The sequence below is a fragment of the Bombus huntii genome, unplaced genomic scaffold, assembly GCF_024542735.1.
Source record: "Bombus huntii isolate Logan2020A unplaced genomic scaffold, iyBomHunt1.1 ctg00000086.1, whole genome shotgun sequence".
Classification (NCBI taxonomy): domain Eukaryota; kingdom Metazoa; phylum Arthropoda; class Insecta; order Hymenoptera; family Apidae; genus Bombus; species Bombus huntii.
In genome coordinates this window covers 300,724-326,015 of record NW_026099341.1, presented here as the reverse complement: position 1 = coordinate 326,015, position 25,292 = coordinate 300,724, and the positions used below count along the sequence as shown (strand labels likewise).

Below are 25,292 nucleotides of genomic sequence, written 5' to 3'. Positions count from 1 at the left end.
TAAAAGAGAGAAAGAATTGTGTAAAAATTCCACTGGGAAAGAAAAGAAAGAAGAAACCTCCAACGAGAAAGACGTGCTCAGAAGAGTGTCCCGCGTAGCGCCATGTAGAGGAGCAGGAAGAAGCGCAGTCTTCCTCAGGCATTCCAGCGTCGAGTAATGCTGAAGCATATCTTGACGGGGCAACCGTCGTCAGCGGGCTCCAGGCACCAGCACAATGACTACCAGGCGAGCTCGGGCTCGTTGCACGGCGGCCACCACCACCACCACCATCATTCTGGTCACCAACAGGATCAACAGCAACACCATCATTACAACCAAAACAGCAACGTTCGTGGAACGACAGGGGGAAGCCAAAGATGGGGAGTCGACGTTTACGACTCGGTGGTCCATCAAAGAGCCAACGTGCATCAGGCTGCCACTACGCCATCTTCCACTCACAGACACCCTTTGAATCATTCTCAGTTGAGCGTGAACAATCTTTCTCAACGATTGAATCACTCGCACGCTCTTAATCTGTCCACGTTGTCCACGTCGAAGCATTCTGTGAACAGCGTCAGTCCTGTTGCCGGTGGGAATAACAATAACAATAATAATAATCTGTCGACTACATTGGGGGTGATATCCCCGGCGCCGCTGCACCAGGACAGCAGACCTAAAGCGAATGGAGGCTTTGATATCTCGAGACTGTCCAGATTACCCAGTCAGGCGACACCTTCGCCTGCACCTGCTCTTCAGGGTACGACTACCGGGGGACAGTTAACCGGTCCCGGTTCCACGGCGTACCCCTTGAACGCTTCCTGGTCGTCGTCCCTGTCGAGGAATCACAAGGACCACGAGGTTAGCGCGAAAGAGACGTTGACCAGTTTGGGTTTATTGTGTCTAGTGTCGTTGTTACTGGCGCTACTCTCGTTGATCTTCTTGCTGAAGATCTCACCGTTAACGGTGACGCCGAGTAGCCTGATCAGCCCGGAAGAGTATACGATTGTCTACGAGGTGACGTTAGCGCTGTGCGCACTCGCCCTCTCCCTAAACCTCTGCTGTCTCCTCATGTGCGCTATACAGTTCCTCTTCACTGTGAAACTCGTCAAGACTTCGTATCAAGGACATTGGTGAGTAGAGTTTTCGTTTTATACCACGCTGGGTAAATCTGTGATTTATAACGCTTTAAATACCTTTGTACATAATCCGTACTTTACTCAACCCGAAGGTCGAACAAGGTGTGAAAAATATATACGTTTAAAGTTTGTATCCTTAAGATACTGTTATCTTTGAAAATTCGGAAGTCAAACAAAATACACAAAGAGAAACTTCTAAAAGTGCAAATAAACGTTGAGATACAAATATCCTTTAATCCGAACTATACATATGATGGAAAGAGGACTCTCATAGTCATCGACATTTTCCCTCCTAAATGTCAACAGCATCCATATTTACATTGTTGCTGTTGTACATGTAACTTTTCAAACTTACTTAGGTATTGATAAAGAAAAGAAAAATAAGCATTTTCCTGGTAGCTGGGAATTCGCGGGATTCGCGGTCGAACGATGATTACCATTAATTTCTATAATCTGACTACGCTATCCTCAATCATTATCCTTGTGCCGGAATATAAGTTCTCATTCGTCCATGCGTGGCCTATCTGTGTGCGTCTGGAACAAACGCAGTGTCCCGTATCCCGTGCGATATATCAGAGGCCTGTCTAGTGTTTCTTCTCACGCGGCCTGGAGGACGAAACGCAAAAATTCACATCCTGTACTTGACGTGCAAGCGTTCACCGACCGCGTGTCCCGTTTTTACTGATCAAACACGTGTCTGCAATCACAATACGATACTGTGTGGTGAGATGTATCCGTAAATGCGTATGTTTCGTGACGCGAACCTTGAAAATGAAAATTACACTTTCGTTTATTCCTCGAGCGTCGTGCACGCAGGAAATCGTATAATAATTGTATTAGTAAGATTTTTTTTTATATAGACTACGCTATATTAATTTGTGACCAAGCTGAAAGATCGTGACACGCCCTTTGTGTAGAAATTGCAATATTCTCCGTTTTACCTAATAATTCTCCCAGCAAATTCAGCACGCACGTTCGCGAAAAATATTATCGAATACACACAGTGCAGTGCAGATCAAATTACAAAGGGAATATAGATATGCTCGCCTCCCGTGACACGCAACTCGAAAGCGAAAATAAGGCTCGTTAAAAACGATACATACTCCTCGAGATGGGATCTGTGGTTTCTGCTCGGAAGTTCCCTTATCGTTGGTCAATCGGATTTCTTTTTTATCTTTTTCGTTGCCGACCGAGACAAAGTAAGCATCGCCGACTCTAATTACTAGCGAATGGAAACGAGCGTTAAGTTATGCAGATTGGCCGAAATCGTCGGCCAAATCACTGTGTGTTACGTCGCGTAACACTCTACCTAGCCGAGGCCACACACCCCGGGCAAGATGGCAACCAGATGTCTTCGGATACTCACTGCGTACCCTCAACAGTCTCAAGTACCTTCCATAAATCTCATAGATTTCCTAGTAAAGGTCCTTCAAACCAAACAAACGTCTGTTTCCGAAGAATTTCCAAAGACTATTGTCTACCACGGCGTGACAAGGGAAAGTTAGTTTTTCTCACGTACGCTGCAACTTTCCTCCCACTAACCACTTTCTCTCGAGGGCGGTTAAGACCCTTCGTGTGACCAATTAACAACGAAGCCTATTCCCTCACTCTCCTAACTAAAATCGTCACCAACAAATCCGATGGTCCCGTGCGCTAGACACACCCATCCTTAGCTTTCCTCCGAGACAGCATCGTCTCCCAAGACAGTACTGATTTTACATCCTTCGAACGGTCAACATCCTTCAACCGGGTATACACACCCGTAGATCAGTCACTCACTCATCTCGTACATACGCACCAGCGTAACTGTCTTCGTTATAAGTTGTTGGAATAAACGGTGAAATATAACTTACTCTGCTGTGTCATATTCATTTAACCACCTCTGTTATCTTAACCGAAACAGGGGAACGACTACTTCGCGGCGTCGATTCACCGAATCGTAGCGAGAATTTACGCCTCTCGCTGACGCGTTTTCCTCGCGACCGCGTCTCTCCGCGAACGGTCGTAACACTGTGATTACCCTCAACGGACACGCCGTTTTGAGTTTTCTCTTCGGTTCTTTAATTCCGTCCTTTTTCTTTCGCTCAGTTTTTTGGCCAGTGGCGGTCTTTTATCGCGTGGCGAGTTTGATTCGCGTGGGAAAATGTCGTGTGCTCTTCGGCAGATAGAAAGATCATTGTTTCTTAAAGCATTCAGACGTTGTGCGTGATTGGCATATTAAAGTTTCTTGCGAATGTTACCGTGTGACCATGTCTCCCTTGTGACCGTAATTGTGCGACGATGTTTTCCTGCAAATATTACCATCTAACAAGTTTTTCCAACGAATATTACTGTTCGATCAGGTTTTACTCGAATCTTGTTCTTCCCTTGATAGGGTCCTTTCCTTATATAGAGTGTCCCAGGATTTCGCAGTCAAATCTATGCCACTATATTCCACTGACTATTTTAATGTACCAAACTACGAAGATGCGGCTGATATTGTGCGTGTTGCGTTATTCCACAACTAGGCTTGATTGGCAGGCCATTGGAACGAGATTTGTTCAAGCTGTTCGAAATGTTGGAGAACGAGCCGTTAACATTGTAATGTATGCAACTACAGAGACGTATCGTAACTTTTGTTTCGAGAACAAATAACAGAGAAGAAGAGAATAATGAAGATTGGACACGGATGAAATTAGCTGTCGATCTTGAAACTCGTGCACTGCGATTTCAGATAATCAAATTAGCATAGAATGAGATTTGGGAACGGGCAGAGTATATTCCGGAGTTTGGATATATATATATTTAGATTAAAGATTGGTTCTTTGCGAGAAACGTTTTTAAGCAACATATGAAATTCTTCGTCTATTTATAGTATATTTCATTTTACTATAGTGGGAGCAGTATTCTATAAATCGGTTTATAAGAGTGCGAATTTATTATCTTAACGCTAGCCTTGCTAAACCCGGTCAAATGACCGGTTTCAAAATTTAATTTGAAATTGTGCGTTCGTCGTTGTTTCTTTTCTTCCTCCAACTTTATGTAAATTCTTATATTATCCGACTAATCAATTTCTCAATTTTTGTTAACGTAAGAATCTACATAAAGTTAGAAGAAGAGAAGAAACAACAATGACTGTACAATTCTAAATTAAATGTAGAAACACGGCCTTTTGACCAGGCCTGGTAGAGTTAGTGTTAAATCATGCTTTGTAATTATTTATTTTGGCTGGTGGTAAGCAACGGTAACGCAAACACTGATCGAAGTAGACAGGTGTTCGTTAGACAGGTATTCAGGCCCCAGAATTTCCAGGTCACCGATTCGGGCCCCTGTTGTAAATTTCTGGTGATTCGCCCAACTATTGGTTAACTAAGAGTAAAGAGAAGAGGACAATTTACATCTGAGCTACTGCTTCGATTAACCACATCTGGCAGAATGGCCTTTAGGGAAGAAAGTGTACCGTTTTCTGTGGTCGACCATCCTTTGTTTTCTTTTCTGAACAATAGATCTAGCTTGGACATTGATAACTAGCGGCTTATCGATCGTTCGATGACACAGGACACAGCCATTCTTTATGCTACATTATCACCACGACTAACTTTTACAGCTGTCTGCTAAGTTAATATTACCGGTTGTGTCACACTATCGCAGTGTGCCCAGAAGAGATAACCGGAGGACGATTAAAATTGCAACGTCACCGGACGCTTCTCGTTTCCCTTCTTTCTCTCTTTTCCTCGTCCTTTCGCTCAACGGTTGTTTCCCCTGCTTTGCCTCCGGGGCTTCCAGACAATTCAAGATTCTGCTGAATTGGAATGCTCGATTTTCTCCTAGAGAGCTGTTTAGCTAAAAGGAATAGTCCGAGTGTCGACGGGTATGCGAAGAACTGTCTTCTTGTGCTCTTAACCACTTAACTACGTTCGACGTGTTTATTCGTTATTGCTTGATTTTACCTGCTCACCCCATAGAGGCATTTTTGAAATTAAACTTTAAAAAGTTAAAAATTAATTGTTTCCAAAATGTTTTCAAATACTCCGAAGATCGTTGGATATTTTCGTGTTAAAATTAATAACAAAGTAAAATATACACAGCTGTATCCGTCTTATTAACAATTAATTATCCTACGATATTTTTACGGGTTACTCGCGCTCCTGAAAAATTTCTACCATGGACCTCTCCCCCATATGTAAGGAAATAAACTCCGCAGTTAACAAATTAATTGTTTCCAAAATGTTTTCAAATACTCCGAAGATCATTGGATATTTTCGTGTTAAAATTACAAAGTAAAATATGCACAGCTGTATCCGTATTATTAATAATGGAGGCTGACTCCTACGATATTTTTCTACCATAAAAATTTCTACCATAGACCTCCCCCAAATGTAAGGAAATAAACTCCGCAGTTAACAAATTAATTGTTTCCAAAATGTTTTCAAATATTCCGAAGATCACTGGATATTTTCGTGTTAAAATTACAAAGTGAAATATGCACAGCTGTATCCGTATTATTAATAATGGAGGCTGACTCCTACGATATTTTTCTACCATAAAAATTTCTACCATAGACCTCCCCCAAATGTAAGGAAATAAACTTCGCAGTTAACAAATTAATTGTTTCCAAAATGTTTTCAAATACTCCGAAGATCATTGGATATTTTCGTGTTAAAATTACAAAGTAAAAGATGCACAGCTGTATCCGTATTATTAATAATGGAGGCTGACTCCTACGATATTTTTCTACCATAAAAATTTCTACCATAGACCTTCCCCAAATGTAAGGAAATAAACTCCGCAGTTAACAAATTAATTGTTTCCAAAATGTTTTCAAATACTCCGAAGATCACTGGATATTTTCGTGTTAAAATTACAAAGTAAAATATGCACAGCTGTATCCGTATTATTAATAATGGAGGCTGACTCCTACGATATTTTTCTACCATAAAAATTTCTACCATAGACCTCCCTCAAATGTAAGGAACTGCGGCATAAGTTCCCTAATAAACAATAGGAATTTCTGTTGTAAACTACAAATTACAAATTACGAAACCTTCCGCTCTAAATTAACTAAAGATCACCAAAAATTCTCCTTCGTTCTGAAACTAATTCTCCGACAATGGTGTTCCCTATGAATGAGTCAACTGGCAACGAAAGACCAAAAGCAAGAGGGTTCTCGGTCAGTGTCTCTGGTGCACGCCAGCTAGGAAGCCTTAGCCGAAGGTCGTCCGGCTGAAGATAACTGCGAAGTCTGCAAAGTGGCATTGTTAGCGAAGGAGAAGGAGCCCTGGGGTGTGCAGACGTGCTCCGAAAGAAGCACGAACTTTAATGGTGGGTCCCAGTAGTAGACGGCCGTTCCTCTTCGCTTGCTCATTGTCACTCGAAGCTCGGTGCCCGTCCCTCCTTCCGTACCACGCTACCAAGTCTGAGACGCGAGGATGAAAGGAAAAAAAGCCGAAGTATGACACAGGTCCAACGACGACACCAACGACGACACCAACGACGGCGACGACGATCACAGAGACACGAGAAGAATGAAAGACAAGCGGCGCTGCTAAGTGCCGGCTCATTACTTAAATGGTCCGTGATAAGGGATCTCTGGTGCTGCTGGCGCGAACACGCTGAACAGCAGACTTTTCGAATAAAGCCACTTTTGGACGAAGTAGTTGCTGGCTCACGAAGTTTTCTTCTTTCGTTGTTAGATGGCGCGATCCTAAAGTAGGCGCGCATTTTTCTTCGCGATCTCACGTTTCGATCGCGGATTTCGACTTATTGGGGAAACAGGTTAATTGGATTATTACTGGAGAGACGTGGATGGATGAACGTTTTCATCGTTTCGTTCAATGACGGGTGAAACGCGTGAAAAGAGTTCGTAAGGTTTAAGCTGGGTGAGAAAATACAGCTTTGAATTTCCTATAAATGAGAGTTTAACAACGACGTGTCAAACACGACGCATGGAGCATTTGTACTAAATTTCTTATTAAATCTTGTTAATTCACTAGCTAAAAAACCAACTATTACATCGAACATGATACGACCAATAAAAATAAAGATATCGATACGAAGAATACGAAACGTAGATTCTTATGAATATGTGCGTTTCTTTAGGTGTATCGCTCCTCCAAACGACAATTCGCCGAAACACACATCAACTTTAACCAATGTATGAGAAATCGTCTCTAGCGCGTTTTTATGCCAAGATGAACGCTACTGTGACCCCGAACGAACCGTGAAACTGAACGATTCGATCTGTCATTGAAAACGCCCATCGGTCGCGAAAGTCTTGTTCGTTTTTCATCGACGGCCCGGTTTAACGTTACACGCGTGTCTGGTTTCTGTTCACGGGCGGTTCTTCGTGCGTCAGAGCGTCCGAGCATACGCGTGCACCCGTTCGTCTTTCCACCAGAAAGAGAGAAGAGGGCTCTCTGTCGTGGCTGTTGGCATTCCACGCCTTCGAATCCGGCATTTCAAATTTTTTCACCGACACAGGGCACTACGGAACGGGAATAAATTTGGCGGGCCGTGACTGCGCCTTAATATTCCAACAAGCAGACAGAAAAATAGAGAAAGAAACGGGCACTCGCGTGTCTCAATGCTTGTAATTTATTTTTCGATTAATTCCCAATCACCAGCCGATAATTTTGATGTTTCCAGCTGATGATAAATCGAAAAAGTGAATAGAGGACTTCCAGTAGAATTTGCGTGATTCATTCTTGGCGTTGATTGGCGTGAATTGTTCGTCAAGACGTTATTTTTCCAAGGGTATAAAAATCTGTCAGTTAGGTGGAAACTATCAATTTGTATACGAAAGATACGATCGTATTTGAAGATTGTATCGTAGTCATCTGATTTATCGTGCAAATTTTGCACGTGACACTCTATATTAAGTTTGTTGTAGCATTAATTAATCACAGAATGTTACAAGAAAACAAATTTGGTTTGGCAAATATAATGGCCGATGTTATGTAGATATGTGTGGCGGATCGGTATCAATAGGACGCCGACAGGTCGAGCCGCGGGTACCAACCGCCAACACTAGAGGACTACGACGACAACGAGTCTGTCTGTCTAACTCGCTAGTGGTCGAATATACGAGCGATTGATATAAATACCGCACCTAGCGAGACTCACTCTACGTCTAAGGCAGGGACTACCGAGCATAGCCTTACTGACAAGTCCACCGGTAGTCCCGGGACGAAACGCACAACTCTCTCTCTCTTTTCATCCGCCTCATTGGTGACCACCGACGACGAACACGCACCTCTGGAGAAGGAGTCAGGAAAGGAGCCAACCACCGACGACGAACACGCCAAGCAAGGTGACCGGATACGAGACGACGACCAAGCCAAGGAAGTGATGTAGCCATTGCAATAGTTCATGGGCATCACCTCCAGCAGCACGTCAGAGAAAGAGAGACAACCACCTCGTCCCCACGACGATCAGCCTTCCATCATCGACGACGAGCCATTCCCTCTAACTTGTATCGCGCTATATAGCTTTGGGGTCACGCTATAGCGCTAGGGGGAGGCTGTGTGGCGGATCGGTATCAATAGGACGCCGACAGGTCGAGCCGCGGGTACCAACCGCCAACACTAGAGGGCTACGACGACAACGAGTCTGTCTGTCTAACTCGCTAGTGGTCGAATATACGAGCGATTGATATAAATACCGCACCTAGCGAGAGTCGCTCTACGTCTAAGGCAGGGACTACCGGGCATAGCCTTACTGACGAGTCCACCGGTAGTCCCGGGACGAAACGCTCTCTCTCTCTCTTTTCTTCCGTCACATATGTAATGTTCGAATTTGTAAACTATTAACTTTTTCGACAAGGAGGTATAAGGAACAAGTTAAAGTAGACGTCATGTTATGAATCATCTGCGAGATATAAAAGACTTCTTTTATGAGGGATCAACACCTCGTGAAGTCAGATTTTATTTATAACATACTTTACGATTTTGATTTATTTGTTTGAGGTGGTATGTCGTGATAGGGTCGGAAGGAAAACTCAGATTTCTTGAACGATAAATGTTTATTCACTCTAATGTCAATGAGTACACTTGATACAGGATTCGCGATTGTATTCGGTTCGCGAATGCGCGGTTATAAGATAGAGCTTGGAGCGTCATGGCGTATAAATACGTATGGTGATGTTTCGAGCTCGCGGAACACGAAGGTTTTCTTCTCGCCGTGTCGCGTAATCGGGTGAGGACTGATTTTCTCTATTCGCTCCTTTAAACGGTTCGCGAATTCCGAGTTGGCCTGTTGCTTCGTTGGTACGAAGAATTCTGTCGGCAATCGTATGCCAGTACCGTAAACCATTTCGACTACCGTTGCGTTCAGGTCCTCCTTGATAGCGGTTTTTATGCCTAATAAAACAATTGGTAGGACTTCTACCCAGTTGCTCGTATTGTGACATTTTATTGCTGCTTTTAATTGTCGATGTAGGCGCTCTACCATTCCGTTGGATGCGGGGTGATAGGCTGTTGTGCGTAAATGCTTAATGCCGAGCAACCGGCATAGTTCATTGAATAGGTTTGATTCGGACTGGCGTCCTTGATCAGTCGTTATTTTTGAAGGTACGCCGAAACGAGCTATCTATGTAGAGAGGAGGGCCGAGGCAACGGTTGTCGCTATATTGTGAAGTTTCTGCCTTCTAAGGCGTGTCGAAAATGTTTGACTGCGGTGTATATCGCGAGTAGTTCGCGATCGTACGCGCTATATTTTTGCTGAGCGGGGGTCAAAGATTTCGTTGCGAATCCTAGCGGTTGTAATTGGTTATTCGCGCGTTGTTGTAATACTGCCCCCATTGTGTAGTCGGACGCATCTACCGTGAGGCTGATAGGCGCACCTGGTATCAGAAGCGCCAGCATCGTGGCGTCCACGAGTGCACGTTGCGATTCGCGAAAGCTGTTTTCCTACTGCTCCGACCACTCGATGGGCGCGTTGCCCTTTTTCGCGCCTTTTAACAGGTCGTTGAGCGGCTTAAGTGTTTTTGCGGCCCCCGGTATGAAACGTCGGTAGAAGTTTATCATACCGAGGTACCTACGTAGTTGCTTGGCGTTCGCGGGCTTCGACAATTTTACAATCGCTTCGACATTTTCGGGCGGCGGCTTAATTCCGTCGGGGTTTACCGAGTATCCGAGGAATGTGATTTCGTGGGGTTTATCACAACGCCGTAATTATTGAGACGGTTGAGCAAGATTTTCAAATGTTCGCGATGTTGGTTTTCGTCGCCCGAGGCTATGAGAAAATCATCGATGTTCTCGTAGACGATATCGAGCCCGCGTATGATTTCGTCGACGAACCGCTGACATGTTTGCGTGGCGTTCCGAAGTCCAAACATCATATTTGTTGTTTCGAGAAGTCCGGTAGGCGTTGTTATCGCGGTTTTTTCAATGTCCTCGGACGCAATCGGAATTTGGTGGTAAGCGCGGACTAGATCGATTTTTGAAAAGATTCGCTTACTATGCAGATGTTGCGCGAAGTCTTCGATATGTGGCGGTGAGTATCTGTCGGGTACGGTGCGGGCGTTCAACGCACGGTAGTCGCCACATGGACGCAGGTTTCCGTCCTTTTTCGGCACTACGTGCAGGGGTGATGCCCACGGGTTTTTCGATGGTCACATCACGCCTTGCTCGATCATGTGTTCGAATTCCGCTTTTACCTCTTTAAGTCGATCAGGTGCAAGCCGACGCGGTTTGCTGTAGACTGGTGGACCAGGTGTAGTTTCGATGTGGTGTAGCATACCGTGTCGAATTCTCTCTTTTCCGAAGATCGGTGGGCGGGTGAGGTCCGGGAATTCTGCCAGGAGTTGGTGGTATGGTGATTCGCCGATGACGGTCTTGTCGGACGCTTCGTCTGTTGTGGCGGTGTATCCCCTTGATGACGTCTGTGTTATCGTATCGATAAGCCTTTTGTTTCGCGGGTCCACGAGCAACCCGTAGTGGCTTAGAAAATCCATGCCGATGATGGGTGTTTTGACGTCGGCTACGGTAAAATCCCACTTAAATGCTCTGCGTAGGGACAGGTTTAGGTAGGGACAGGTTGGCCGCGAACAGCTCGTACTCGCTTCTGTTCACGTGTCCGTGTAGCTTGTTGCGCGGGTATACGCAAACATCTGTGCCGGTGTCGATGAGGTAGGAGATCCGCGAGTTCTTGTCCGTTACGAATATGCGGCGAGAGATGCCAAACCGTCGTCGTTTGCCGCTTTTACGGACGGCTGGTCCGGTTTTCCGAGTTCCAGGAGTAAGGGGGTGTGCACTTTCTCGCGCTTTCTCGGAACTGTGTGTGATAGTAACACAGCCCGTCTTGCCGCAGCGTATCGCGAGGGCGTGAACGGCGGCGGGATCGTGTACGCGAGCGTGATTGTACTCGTGCCCTACGGTGTTCATTGCTTCTTTGCTCGGCTACTAGCGCTCGCATCTCGCTCATATGGGCGTCCATTCGCGCTACCCGCTCGGTGACCAAGTTGGCGAAGGCTGCCATGGCGTCGCCTATTCCGCTATTCTGGCCAGGTGGGAGGGTTATCGCAGGTAGTCGGCCTGCGCTGGCCGCGGCGATCTGCCCTGATTCCAGGGTGGCTTCGTAAATGTTATCGGCAATTTGTATGCGGGAGTCCGGATCGTTGTTCTGTACAGAGGCTAGGATGCCCCGTATGCGCTGTGGAAGTCGACCTTCCCAGACGGTGAAAATGACATCGTCTGCTAACGAATTGGTGGCTAGGCTTTTGAGATCACGGTAAAACTGAGAGGGCTTCCTGTCCCCCATTTGCTCGTTCTCGATTACCTGTCGGAGTCTCTTGGCGTACGACTCTCCCAATCGCTTGATGAGCTCCTTTTTGATGTACTCGTAACGCTCTGTCGCCGGTGCGGCGTAGAATACGTCTCGAATTAATCTCGCGTGCGACTTGTCGAGATTCGCGATGACGACCTGGTATTTTTCTTGGTCACTAGTGATCCGGGCAGTTTCGAACTGCACTTCCAGCGTCTTGAACCACAAGTCAGACCAGAACGGTGGCACGCGGAGAAGGGCGCTAATCGAGTCTGCGTTGTCCCCGCCGGCCTTCGTACGTGCGGAGTGGGCGTTATTGGTCATTTCGAACTGATTTAGATTCATTGTGTTACATTTCACGAGCACTCGGGGATAATCACGTCGGGGTCACCAATTTGAGGTGGTATGTCGTGATAGGGTCGGAAGGAAAACTCAGATTTCTTGAACGATAAATGTTTATTCACTCTAATGTCAATGAGTACACTTGATGCAGGATTCTCGATTGTATTCGGTTCGCGAATGCGCGGTTATTAGATAGAGCTTGGATAGCTACGATTCGAGACACGCTGCGAGTGCGGACAATGATTGCACGAGATGTCGAGAGCTTAGATAATTATTCGGCTCGAACCGTGTAAGTATAACGATCGTGATATACTGCGGTAACTCGCGGTAATAGACTGACATTTTTGTCGCGATGCTGCTGCGGAGGAAGACTCGTTGGGATGTGTCTAAGGATGCGAAGGCATCGGATTCGTTGAGAAAAGCTTTGGTTCGGAAAGTGAGGGAAATGTACGTTAATGTTTATTGGCTAATTCGTGTTGGTCGTTGGAAAAGGATGCTAGCTGCCCTTGAGAGGGTGTTGCTAGCGGGCAGCGTCGTATGTGAGAGATAGCAGATTTCTCGTGTGTCCCCGTGGTAGGTGGTCGACTTCGAGACTGATAAACAAAGACTGTTTGTCTCTTTGGAGGACCTTAGCTAAAATAAATCCTAAGATTTATAGCGGTCCTTAGGCTAGCTGGAAATATTCGGTACGAATGTATCGACATCTGGCAATCATCTTGTCCGCAGGTATAGGGTCTTTGTGTCGTGCGTCAAGCGACGTAAACTGTTAGGAAGTTTACTGTCAAGTGCCGCCACATGTTCAAGGAAAATGTATCTGCAGCCGGTTATAGCGGTATTTACGTTACGGATGATCTATGGGAAGATTCACACGAACAAACCTTTATGGACTAACCAAATTTATTTTGTTATTAAAAACGATCTACAGAACCGATCGACGACTGGTGTTCAATTTAAAAATTGCTTCTCTATAAAAGCAAGAAATCTAATTTACATCGTGTTCTTCATCTGTCGCCTCCATATACATCCTGGTGGCAATAAAATTCTGAATTTACGAGAAATCCGTATTTCGACTTAAGCTTATCGATGTTACCGACTGGACAAAGCCTTCGAGAGTTTAAATTAACCGATCGACCCTTCGTTGAAAGGACGAGCAAGTGCCAGGAAACTATCGCGGGAACGCTCGTAAAAGCGCGCAATGGTTCGGCGTGGTAACCTAGGAAGAGGAACAGGTGCGACTGAATCGTAACGGTTGTCGTGGCCCCTTTCAAACGATCCGTGGCCACCCTTCAGTTTCGGCGTCATTAACCCTTCCCTTCTTTCTTCCTGGTTCACTTAGAAACGAAGAAAATTCCGGAGGTAGTTTGCTCTTAGCAGCTGCGATTTTTTTTTCTTTGTTTAGTCGACACGAAGCATTTTGGAGAATTTCTGTGATTGCATCGCGAAGGTACAGTGAATAAGAAAAAGCGCTCTTTGTTCGTTGACGACTTTCTGTCAATTAGAAATAAGAGTAAACGGCATAACAGTTTTCTTCTTTGCCACTGTATACGTAATTGTTGTTAGACTTTAACAACTCGTATTTTTCGTGAGCAAATACTGTCGAGTGGTTATACACTGTATATGTGAAGCTTCGTTTTCTTCGCGCGAAATATCCATGTTGTTCTTTCTATACTTGTGTTCATATATCATGACGTTCAGCCTACACGTGCCCGAGAATGTAATGTAACAGATAATTGGGTTCGAGCTGTAAATCTTTCATTTGCAGCATGACGCGAATCTAACAATACTTCTTTCCTTGTTCAGATCATGAATATTTTTGTCGCGTGCAGGTAGAATCATATGTCTAGAGTATCCACGGGTTTCGTGTTTACTTATTTCTTTAACTAACTTCGGTTTTAACCAACTTCCTATTAACCAGCAAATTAATCAAATACTTTCAGAATCAATGACAAGAATATACCGAAAAGTGTCGAAAGAATTTTAAAGGTACAATCATTTTCCTAAAAGTTATCTTGAGACGTATTGTATCGTTAGTCTCATAGAGTTAACCACTTTTCTCTAGAATAATACTCGAACACAGCTGTAGCTTTCTATAAATTTCCTCGATATTCGATTGAATTTCCCGAGATCGTTTCCAATGACGAGATCGCAGCAGTTGTTACGAAGAATATCGGAAGAGCGAAGAACGCGTATGTGTGTCTGATCCATCATTCACGATAGTCTCTACGGTCCATGCGTATGATCCATCATCTGCGTAACCATTTTACAATCCTCACCGTGGAAATGCCGATCCGCGATGCTATTCTCGCGCGCACTCGACCGCTTAAGAGTGTCGTGTAAAATTAAGGTAAAAAGTAAGGAACTTGTTAATTTCCGACAAGGAGATAAAGTTCTTTTTATTTTTTACTCAATTTATACAATTTTTTCGGTTCGCGATGATACACTTTCGATACTTGGATTAGTTAAGAATGTTTTTATTAGACTGACTGGATGATTTTGAAGGGAGAATTTATATTCTTCCATTCGTTGGAGTGGGAGAAGGTTTTGTTTATACTTAGTGTAAAATTCGGAGAACGGCTGGAGTGATCGAATGCCACTCAGGCGGCTGAGAACGGATGCTGACCGGACGGTCACACGCGATAAGGCGTTCGGAATTTCGGTTTGTTATATACAGCTGCTCGAATTTCGTCTGTGACAAGAGCATCGTCCAGAGACGTTTCCATCATACACAAATAACTTTGTTTTTCTTCTTGCAGTCGGAAGCGTGGAGAATTCGATGTTTCTGGCTGATCTGTTGTTTTATCATTTGCGCGGCATTTTTTCGCGGTTAGAAGAAAGATGAGATTAATATCTTTGTGGTATTTTGATACTTATCGATCTGCCGATAATGTCGGTGCTGGTAGGGGAAAGCGTGGTTGAGAAGAAGCGCGCTTTTTCGATAAATTATGAATTATGGCTAACGGTAATTCACGCAATTTACATAATCTAGATGGAACAGACGCTTTTCAAGATCGCTTGTCGACTCATTTATGTTTATAATTTTCAGGAGAAGAAAATCTAAACCTTGAATATATTCAATTCGAATATGTACTGTAGCCTAAATTCGGGTCTTTTTTCGACTTTCAACGATATAGATTTTGTCTCGATTGACTTCCTGCCGGTTTACGTGCTTTTATTCTTACTCCTTCTTCTTCTTCCGGTGTCCAATGATTCCTTTGAAAATCGACGCGGTTAGTACCGAAGCGTACGCTTCCGATGCGGAAAGTACGCGATCGAAGCGCGTGGCTTCTGACCGGAAGCGTAGCCTTGCAAACGCGATTAGATTGCATTAGCTACGAGACTGAAATTAAATCTCGAGTCGGAATTGTATTTAATTTTCTTCGGGAAGTTCAATGCCGGAATCGAAAATTGGACGATTGAATAGGGATTCCTAGTTGATTTTAGACGTCCTTCTTCCTGTAACTCCCACCGAACTTGCATTGGGCGTTGTTCGTAGGCTTGTCGTGCGGCAAACCGTTTCGCAAGAGCTTATTTGCATTTCCTCTAACTGCGGTTCGCATAAGACGCGTCAAAGGAATATTGACTACTATCTATTAGGTCAGATTTTTTCACTATTTTCTGCTTCTCGTAGGATTGTAATGTTACAGTACCGGTAACACGAAGCTTGATCTACGGCAAATAATAAAATATCTTTGAGATTAAAAAATATAAAGATTTGAAAATTAGGACATTTGAAAGTTTGTACTTACTCGACTGAATTGCTATTAAGTGACGTTTAAAAATTTTAATCACAAGGTTGAAAGTAATATAGTTAGTAATTCTAACGAACACCTATCCTCAGATAGATTGGTATACACACGCGAGTCGACCGTATTCTCCGGAAATGAAAACAACTACATCCCTGGAACCTGGAACACGTGATTTTCCGCATATCCATTAAAGCAACATCGGTCAGTGACTCGTCTACGGTGCAGTCGCTAGACTCAATTAATGACCACGTTCTGGTCGTAAATATAGAAAAGGCAGCGAGATATTTTAGTTTGTTGGCTAACTGGGCTGAGGTTGGGTCAATGTTTCTGTGGATTTCATTTACCTCTTCCGGCCTCCTTATATTTTCTGAATTCTTACAATTTCCGAGATACCAGTTCATAGCAAATTGATTCTTATTATGGCGTAGGATATAGTAAATCTTATTGTCTAAAAATACAGGAAAAGATTTCATTTTAGATGATTATTTCATTAAAAGATTATTATTTTTTTAACATTTTATTCAAGCGTTTCTTAAGACATTTGTTCAAAGAGATGTCAGGTTATAAAAAATTGAATCAACCTTCCCAAAGCTCCTTAACCTCTTGTTATTTTTGATAAATCAATAGCATTACGCAATATATACCGTGTGATTTCCCTAGACGATCTAGTAGCACTCTTCTTTACAACCTTCTTTCAAAACCAGAAACAAGAAGAGGATTTACCAAATATCATTGTCATCGAAGCGCAGAGACGCTCCGGTGATTCTTATCTCCATTCATCTCTCCGAGTGAAACTATTTGACGTCGCCTTGAATAGGCTCAGACAGTTTTGTCGGGGGTCCGTGTCGTCGCCTGTAGCCAGCTCGCACGATCGTGAATGGAAAGACTCGTATAAAATCAAAGGGCCGACAGACTCTTCCTGCTTAGACGAGATCAATGAGATCTCGTTCAATAGAGAAGTTACCTTCTCGACCGCCGGCGCCGTATTACCCTTCAAAGTCACCGGAAAGTCATATAAGCCAACCGATGCAGCCTAACCTTTATCCACAGATAAAATAGGTTTCTCTTATTCCATCTGAATTTCTAAAGAAACCAAGACTTGATTTCAGTCTGGTTAAAAGCTTCGCTCGATTAAAGCTGTTTTTCAAGCAATAACCTACTTTGTGAATTTCATGCACGCGAATCCAAGTATGTATGCGGCAGAAATGAAGCTTTCGTGCATGTCTAATTGTAAGTTGATGCGAAACAATGCGCATGCGCCGAAATCCCATCACTTTGCGGACCCACATTGTGCCTTTTATTAAGGCGCCTTGTTTGTTTACTCTTCTCAAGCTAATTCTTCACTATTATTATCTACATTATTTTCACTGGCTAACAACTGGTTGGTCTGCAATTGACTAACCAATACAAATTTTTCGTTACGTGCATATATTCGAAAGAATTCGAAATTAAATTATCATGTATTACGGGCAGTTACGATAGAGTGACACAAAGCAATCTGTGTTTGAATGCCTCCACTCGTGGACAATATCGATATAACCTAAATGCGATAAATCGCGAACGTTTGATTCGACTCATGGGAAATTTACGCGTTTTTGAATCGTCCCGAGTCGCACGCGAAATGCAGGTCAGAGAACCGTCTAATATTTATTGTTGAGATCGTGGGCTTGATCTTAATGGCGCGGCGGCACGCGATTCTTTACCAACTATGCTCCTTAACTCCAGCTCTCGACCTTCTTCCCTATTCAACTAGCTCGAGCAGTGAAATTGACTCTGCATGCCTGTGATTTTGGCAGGGAATGGGAGTCGAGTTCGTAGTGAATGCACATTGTGTATACGTATTTTAGGTGGTTTGTGTGAGTTTGTTGCGGAGATTCGAGACATTTATTTAACCTCTTTATCATATTCGAGCCTGTGCGATATAACCATATCTTAAATGTAATAAGTTTTATTTTTTATTGCAAAGTTCTTGAAATATATAATGCACACAATAAGTGTATAATATTTTATATATATAAATTATATGTCGGGTTTACATTAGAATTAGGGTTAGGGGCGTGAAACGAATCTTCGTTTGGGTTACACGTTGTCGTTATGCAATAGAGAAGACATTGACTAGTGCAAATACGATTATTATAGAACCGGACAGGTAACCGCGGTAGTTAGGTGCTCGAGATACTAATGACAATGATCCTAGGTTCAATAACGAATCCGCGGTCAACGGGATGACAACAGAACGTACTCACAAAGTCTAAGTCTGAGAATAATCACTGATCGCGAAGGCGTTACTCTTGGATCGATGAGATCGCGAGCGAGAATGCCTTTTCCGTCCCGATGATGCCACACAGGAAAACTATAACGGGGTGTGTCTAAGGATACGAGATCATCGGATTCGTCGAGAAAAGCCTTCGTTCAGAAAGTGTTGCTGCTAATTGGTTAATCTCCATATCGGTGGTTAGAAAAGGATGCTAGCCGCCCTCGAGGGAAAGTTGCTAGTGGGAGACGCCGCTCGTTGAAAAATATGTCTCCCCTATCTTCCCGTAGTTGGGACAAAGACTGTTTGTCTGTTTGAAGGACTTTAGTTAACTAAACCTTAAGATTTATAACGGGCCCTCGGGCTAGCCGAACATGTACTGCGGAGACGCATCGACATCTGGCAATCATCTTACTCGAAGAATAGGGTCTGCACGTGGCGAGCCACGGGACAGAAACCGTTGGAATGTTTACTGTCGCGTGTCGCCACAAATATTTCTTTTAAGGAGAGCTATAGAATTACTTCATACCTTTGTTAGGCAAAGCGTTCATCCCGTGACCGCGGCTACGTTCGGCGACTGACTGTCGCCTCGAGCCCAAGCTCATTATCACAATTCTCGAATAATTACAATCGGGTTGAATAACTACAATTGTTCAATTACAGCTATAGTAGACTCTAGGTTACAATGTTGCGGGGTTATCCAAAATTCCAAAGGCTCCGGTGTTCTTTCATCTCCGACATATATTTAAGAAGTTTGGGATAGTTTAAAGATGAAATAAATTGCTTTTTAAGTTTAATCTCTTACTTTCGACGAAATCAAGTTTCTCTGGAATTTGGTGGAGTTTAAGATCTGATATCGGTGTCGTAGGAGTTATGTGACACTTTAAGGTGGAATAAATCTAGCGAGGAGTTTAAGGTGCGGCAAAGGAGCGTGGAATGTTGCAATAGAAATTTATTGCAGTGTTAGTGCATTGGTAGATTGATCAAATTTACGTGTAGCGTGGGTAACCAATGGTAAATATTTTGCAATGTGTATAATTTCTCAGTAATCTGAGGCTTATAAAATCTATTGACAACTAATGGAAATTGTTGATTTAACAGATCAATTTTAAATTCCTCGTTAATCTAAATTTTTTTAATCCTATTTACAGCTAAACCTTACGACAAAAAATTAACGAAGTGGAATAAAAATGGCATTGTGATTCTTCTCGTCGTGTATTGGTGTCACATCAAATTTAAGAGACAGTTTTACTTGCGGATGCTGCGTGTTACGTTGGTGAAGTCGACGAAAGCGTAAAATAGGAGCTCGTCCGAAATACACTAACGCGGAAGGTTAAATTTAACGGAAAAGGCTGAGAAATTAGTTTAGAACTCGAAGTTTCATTGGTACGACGCTCTTGAAACGCATTCAAAGAGGTAGGCGACCTCGAAAGGGGATGAACGCAACTGTTTCGTGGGAATTTCTTATCGTGGCTTATTTGGATGAAGCTACTTTAAAATCAGCGCTGGATTCGTCTGTATTTTGCCCGGAAATCATAAAATGTTTAGGCCAGGCGACTCCATGTACAGAAAATGTTATGTCCACTTTTTACGTCCGTAGAATTCAACTCTTTACTACTATGCACTTCTTCTCCAAAAAAATATCGCGTTTCAATATTAAAAAAGTTTCAATAATATACTATCCATTAGAAAAATGATAACATGATAACCTTACAAATTATTAGTATTAACAAATTCTTATTGTCGTATAGAAATGCCAACTATTGCTTCGGTAAAACAAACAAAGGAATTTTACAGGTAAATTTTACAAATTACAAGTCATCTTATAACGCAAAATACGACGTATAAAATTGTCTCAATTTATTAATAGTATTAATAAATTATTATGATAAAAGATGCAGGAATCTTAGCCTCATGAGAAATTAGAGATGAAAATGAGTGGGAAAAGATTAATCACTGGTCCTCCTAAAAAGATGCAGTCCCATGGATGGATGGTTGTGCGAGTATTAAAGCAGCGCAAAACCGTTCCCCGAATTCTCATCCCGGACGTCGTACGACCGAAGACAAAAACAACTCACTCGAGGGCATTGCGGAGAGACATTTATCGAGGACACAATAGTATTATTCCAGGAAGTGCTAGTTCTTCCTAGATTCCGGTTACAATGTTCTTAACGCGTGGAAATTAATCTTGACCAGGAAACATCTATAACGGCATGTATTTTCTGCCGTGATTGTAAATCTGTTTGGAACATGCGGTTTGTCCGTTAATCTATGCGATGTTGTTCAATTGAGTCAATATTATTTGTTGGTAGATTAGTGTGTGCAAGAGCGCTCTATCCATTATTGACCAATTCGAGCACGTATTGGTAAATTTCACACCGGCAATTACGGTGAAATCGTTCGTGGTCGCTGGAAATTGGCAGTATCGTTTGCGGTCGTGAGCTGATTGACACTGCGTGAGCGGGGAATTATGTGAAGCAGCTTTGCTTTGTCGTTTCATGCATTTAATAGGTTTACGGCGGTGGACAGAGTTTGTAAAAAATGAAGACAAGGTAGAAAAAGATTATTTTTCATTTTTTACCATTAGATTATTTTCAAAGTGATCTTTTCAGTGAAATATGATTGACAAAAAATAAGATCTATAATTGAATCATTATAGAAAATAGAATAATATTGATAATAAAGAAATAAAAATCAATTATAGAATAACATATAATAATAATAATAATAATAATAACAATAATGTGGATAGACTTTATGTTTACTTTTATATGTATAATGATACTGTTTGATCCTTGAATTAAAGTTAAGATTAACGTTGCGATTATGATTATCCTTTGTCTGACTAAATATATTTGAAGTATCAATTACAGTAGAATTTTTGAAAGATTCTTGGCTGTTAAACAAAAAACTGGTTCCTTTATTGTTAGGGAAGTGATACACTTACACTGTACATGAGAGTGTGTGTGTAAGGGTTAGAGGGCGTCAAGGACTTAGTGGAGACAAAAGACTGTTGCCAGATGTTAGAAGAATCTAGGATAGTCGGTTGGCGACCAGCGTGCGTGCAAGACGTTCTTCAGAGAGTAATATAGATGTATAACTGTTGTGTGGGAAATATAGTCAATAATTTGTATTCCCAAATCCTCGAATTTCCTTAACATTTATATTTCGCTCAATTATCATAGAATCGTGAAACTGACTTTCACTTCAAATTTTGTCTGTTTCAGGAGTAACAAGTACCTGCAAAAATCATCCATCAGCCGGATATGTGCTGTCGGAGGGTTTTTCATTAGCATTCCCGTCTTTCTAACTGGTAAGAACCAATTCCTTCAATTCTGTCAACTTTAACCTTTTGAAAGATACTAGTACATAAGTTGTACGTTTAATTTTTCTTGAATTCAGGCATGAATCTAAAAGATACTGTGAACTATCTCTGAGTGTATGAAATCAGTTTAGAAATCCAATGGAAATAAAGTTAATTTTAACGCCGAATAGTCATTATTTTTCTTAGAAAAATAAAAATGATCGTCTTTTAGGGAAGTTTTAACAGATTAATTTATAAAGAGCTGAAACAGAATATTCATGCCATGCATGAATACGGCTGGTGGATGGATCGAGATCTAATCTAAAGTTTACGTTGTGTCATGCTAGTTTACACAGCTATCATTCGCTCGATCGATCGTTAAGCTGTTGAACTCGATTCAAGACGGACATTTTGACTCTGTTCAGAAGAAAACTGCGTTTTAATAAATTTGACGGAATAGAAATTATGATAGACTACAACGTTTTTTTAATTATATCAAAAAATTTATTTATTTTTTTTTAATGTCATGTTAGAAACTTCAAATACTGTCCAAAACTTCGAACGTAATCGTTTTAGAAATTTGTAAATTACTTAACGACCAAAAATATTGAATTCTCTATTGTCTGAAGATAGATTCTCTATAATTTAAGTAATTTATTCGTCGAGAATTGATATATAAAGACTTAAATAATAAATTAATTGAAAAATAATTTGCGACTAGTATTGAAAATTTCAATGAAAAGCATATGTATATAGTTTACGCTTCGAGAATTATATGTATTGAGAATATGTATTTGCGCTGATTCTTTGTCCCGCTTGTTATGGCATACGTGTTATAATGATCCTCTAACAATGCCTTCAGGTATGATATTGTATACATTCATCCAGTTTCATTCGACGCCGGTGTCACGTAAAATGAATACTTGGGTTGCGAGAGAAAAGAAAGCTGAGTCGTAGCCCAACTATTAATTCTCTTTTATCGAACTTTATTATGACTTTGGCACTTACAGTAGAATAACGTTGAACAGAGAAAGGGGTGTTGTACAAGAACAGCAACTAGAACGAGAACTCCCCGGCCTGGATGAAGGCTGGATGGCTTATATACACCCTGGCTTGGGGATGTTGGGGGGTTTGGTGTGGATTCCAAGGAGTCCGAAAGTCGGGGTTGGGGCCTTATCTCTGATGGGGACTAAGATGCGTCGCGGCGTTGGCGTCCGACAGTCGGGAGTCGATGTCTTTTCTCTGAGAGGTAATTGGTGTCACACCGGCAATCGTTACGTCGGTTTTCATAGGCCTTGGCATCGTGTTTTGTGGATGCGCAATGGTCCATAACGTCTTCGTGTGGCAGAGGGTAAGAACATATCGCTATTAAAAAAGAAAACGAACACGTTCAAACACGTCTAAATCATCTTTTATGTGTATTTTACTCGGAAATCATTTTATCGTGAAATTTTGTTTTCAGAGTTACCATAATTTATCTGGTAGAGTTCATAAAAATTTTTCTGAAATCAATTGCAAGCTTTTAGGAAACCAGGATTTTTCACATTTTTAAGAAGCGTTATAATTATATTGCTGATCTTTATTTTATTCGTGCGAAATTGAAAAGTACGCAAATGGCGCAAAATGCATAAAATGCGCTAAAATATACGTATATAAGAAAACAAATCTCGATTAAAATTTTATTTCTTTGATTATGTTCGTAAAACTACAAACTTGTATAAAAATACGCATTCTAGTTATAAGTGTTAAAACATTCGATCTAGTCCTTATCACATTCATGAAAACCTCCATTTAACCATTCGTTGTATCAACGAACATTCATATGCAAAACTTACCACCTACCACATCCTCCGCGTATTAATATAATCCCCTTTTATAAATTATACACTTTAGAGTGGACTGGTTGGGTCAGAGTGATATAAGCTTACAAGTTCTCGAGGAGTTCTACCGAAGTTACATTTACGTTTGCATAATTTCACCGAAAAAGATACTCTGTAGAATGACAGGTTCGTTTGTTTATGTGATCCGCGATCGCAACTATTTCAAGGGGATTTTATAAATAACCATACACACGATATTCAGTGTATTTTCGTATTCTCGTTTATTTTTGGGAGATTTGTAAAACTGTTGAACAAAATAATTGAGTAACGATTATATTTGCTGAGAAAAAGTATTTTTCTCTGTACCCCTCCTTCTACTTCAAGCATGTAGTATTGACAATAAGATTGACAATGGCTGAAAGTAATCCAAAAGAGTTTTCACCATGGTTATCGATAACGAAAAAGATTTGAATCATCTTCAATACTTATTCGTAACTAGAATCATTTCACCTAAAATGTAAATTGTTATATTATAACTTTTTTAATTTGTTATGGCCCCTGACTACAACCTAACCTATCATTCTTATTTCGTAGGAGAAGACGAATGCCGTGAAGGCGTTAGCGCGCGAACAGTGCGAAGCGGCGGTACAGCTGCAGCGTCAGCAGCAGCTGCAACAGCACCAGAACCAGCACTAGCTACAACAGCAACAACAACTACGTGGCCCGTTAACCATCCACCATGCTGGCTGCCCAACGAAAGTCGGGCCCGTGACGAACCAACTAAATACCAGCCACGCAACGCACGGCCGAGCTGCACAGTACCAACACTATTATCACCATCATCATCATCGACACGTGTCAATGTCTCCACCGCCCTTGTTGCTCTCATCGCCAGCTCCGATCGCGGCGACGCACAATCATCTGAACGTGAGCGGACACAGAAACGTGGTTACGCCACCGGATACACCAGCAGATAGATCGCCACCGAGTCCTGGAAATAAGCTAAATAGATCGCAGCATTTGCCACGGGAAGCAACCGGCAGCGTCAGTCCTGGTCTTCCGGCTGCCACATTGGATCTAAGTAGCGCAGCAACCACCAATAGTCCGCATGAATTGTCCACGTTAGTTTAGAAATTTGGTCCGAACATTATATCTTCACATAGGATTGGAGATTAATAGTTGATAGTTAATTTACACATCGATCTTTTTATTTGTAAATTGGGTCGTGGTTTAGAGTTGGTTTGTAAAAATTCGGTCCTAATTGTTAAATGATGAATATTGATTAAGAATAATAGGCATTGATGTACCAATCTTTTTTTAACTTATATACTTGAGCACACGCATTGGAGATTTCACTTTTATTCAGTGAAACAGCAACTTCATTACTCGCTTATTCAATACGGCAATTGCATATATTTCATGGACATTTTAACAATGTTTTGAATAATTTCTAACGGTACAATTGTGATGAAGTGAAAAAAATCGTGATAAGAAACAGAGAGAAAAGTTGCTCGTTAATGAATATTGACCAGAAATAAAGTAATTTCTAAAGAATATCCCGAAGACGTCGTAGATATTACGAAAGGAATGATTAATTTATACCCGCGTGTATCTTGCCATTACCATACTATTATTATTATTATTAATATTGTTAGTAGTACTCGATTACATTATTATTAATATTAATATTATTGCCTTATTATTATTAATGTTATGGAACCTCTAGTCCTAGGTTACTTTCGCTGCCACGAAAGGATAAGATTTTCGAATTTTTGACTATTACGTGTAATTCAAGTTTTCCTGTTGCGCATGCGCAGTAGAAAGAAAGTTAGCGGAACTCAAATCTCGAACTATAGAGAGTTAAAAAGTAGTAAAAGTAAAAAAGCACGAATAACATTTGTATTTGTGCTGGATTAAGTTTGATAATTGAAAATTGAGTTTGATGATAACATTTTTTTCGTATTCGCTTTG

At 41.8% G+C, this 25,292-nt stretch overlaps 1 pseudogene; it reads left to right on the top strand.

Annotated features, from left to right (window-relative positions):
• The first annotated feature begins 40 nt into the window (after positions 1-40).
• Positions 41-25,009, top strand: LOC126876615 (uncharacterized; annotated as a pseudogene).
• The last annotated feature ends 283 nt before the right edge of the window (positions 25,010-25,292 follow it).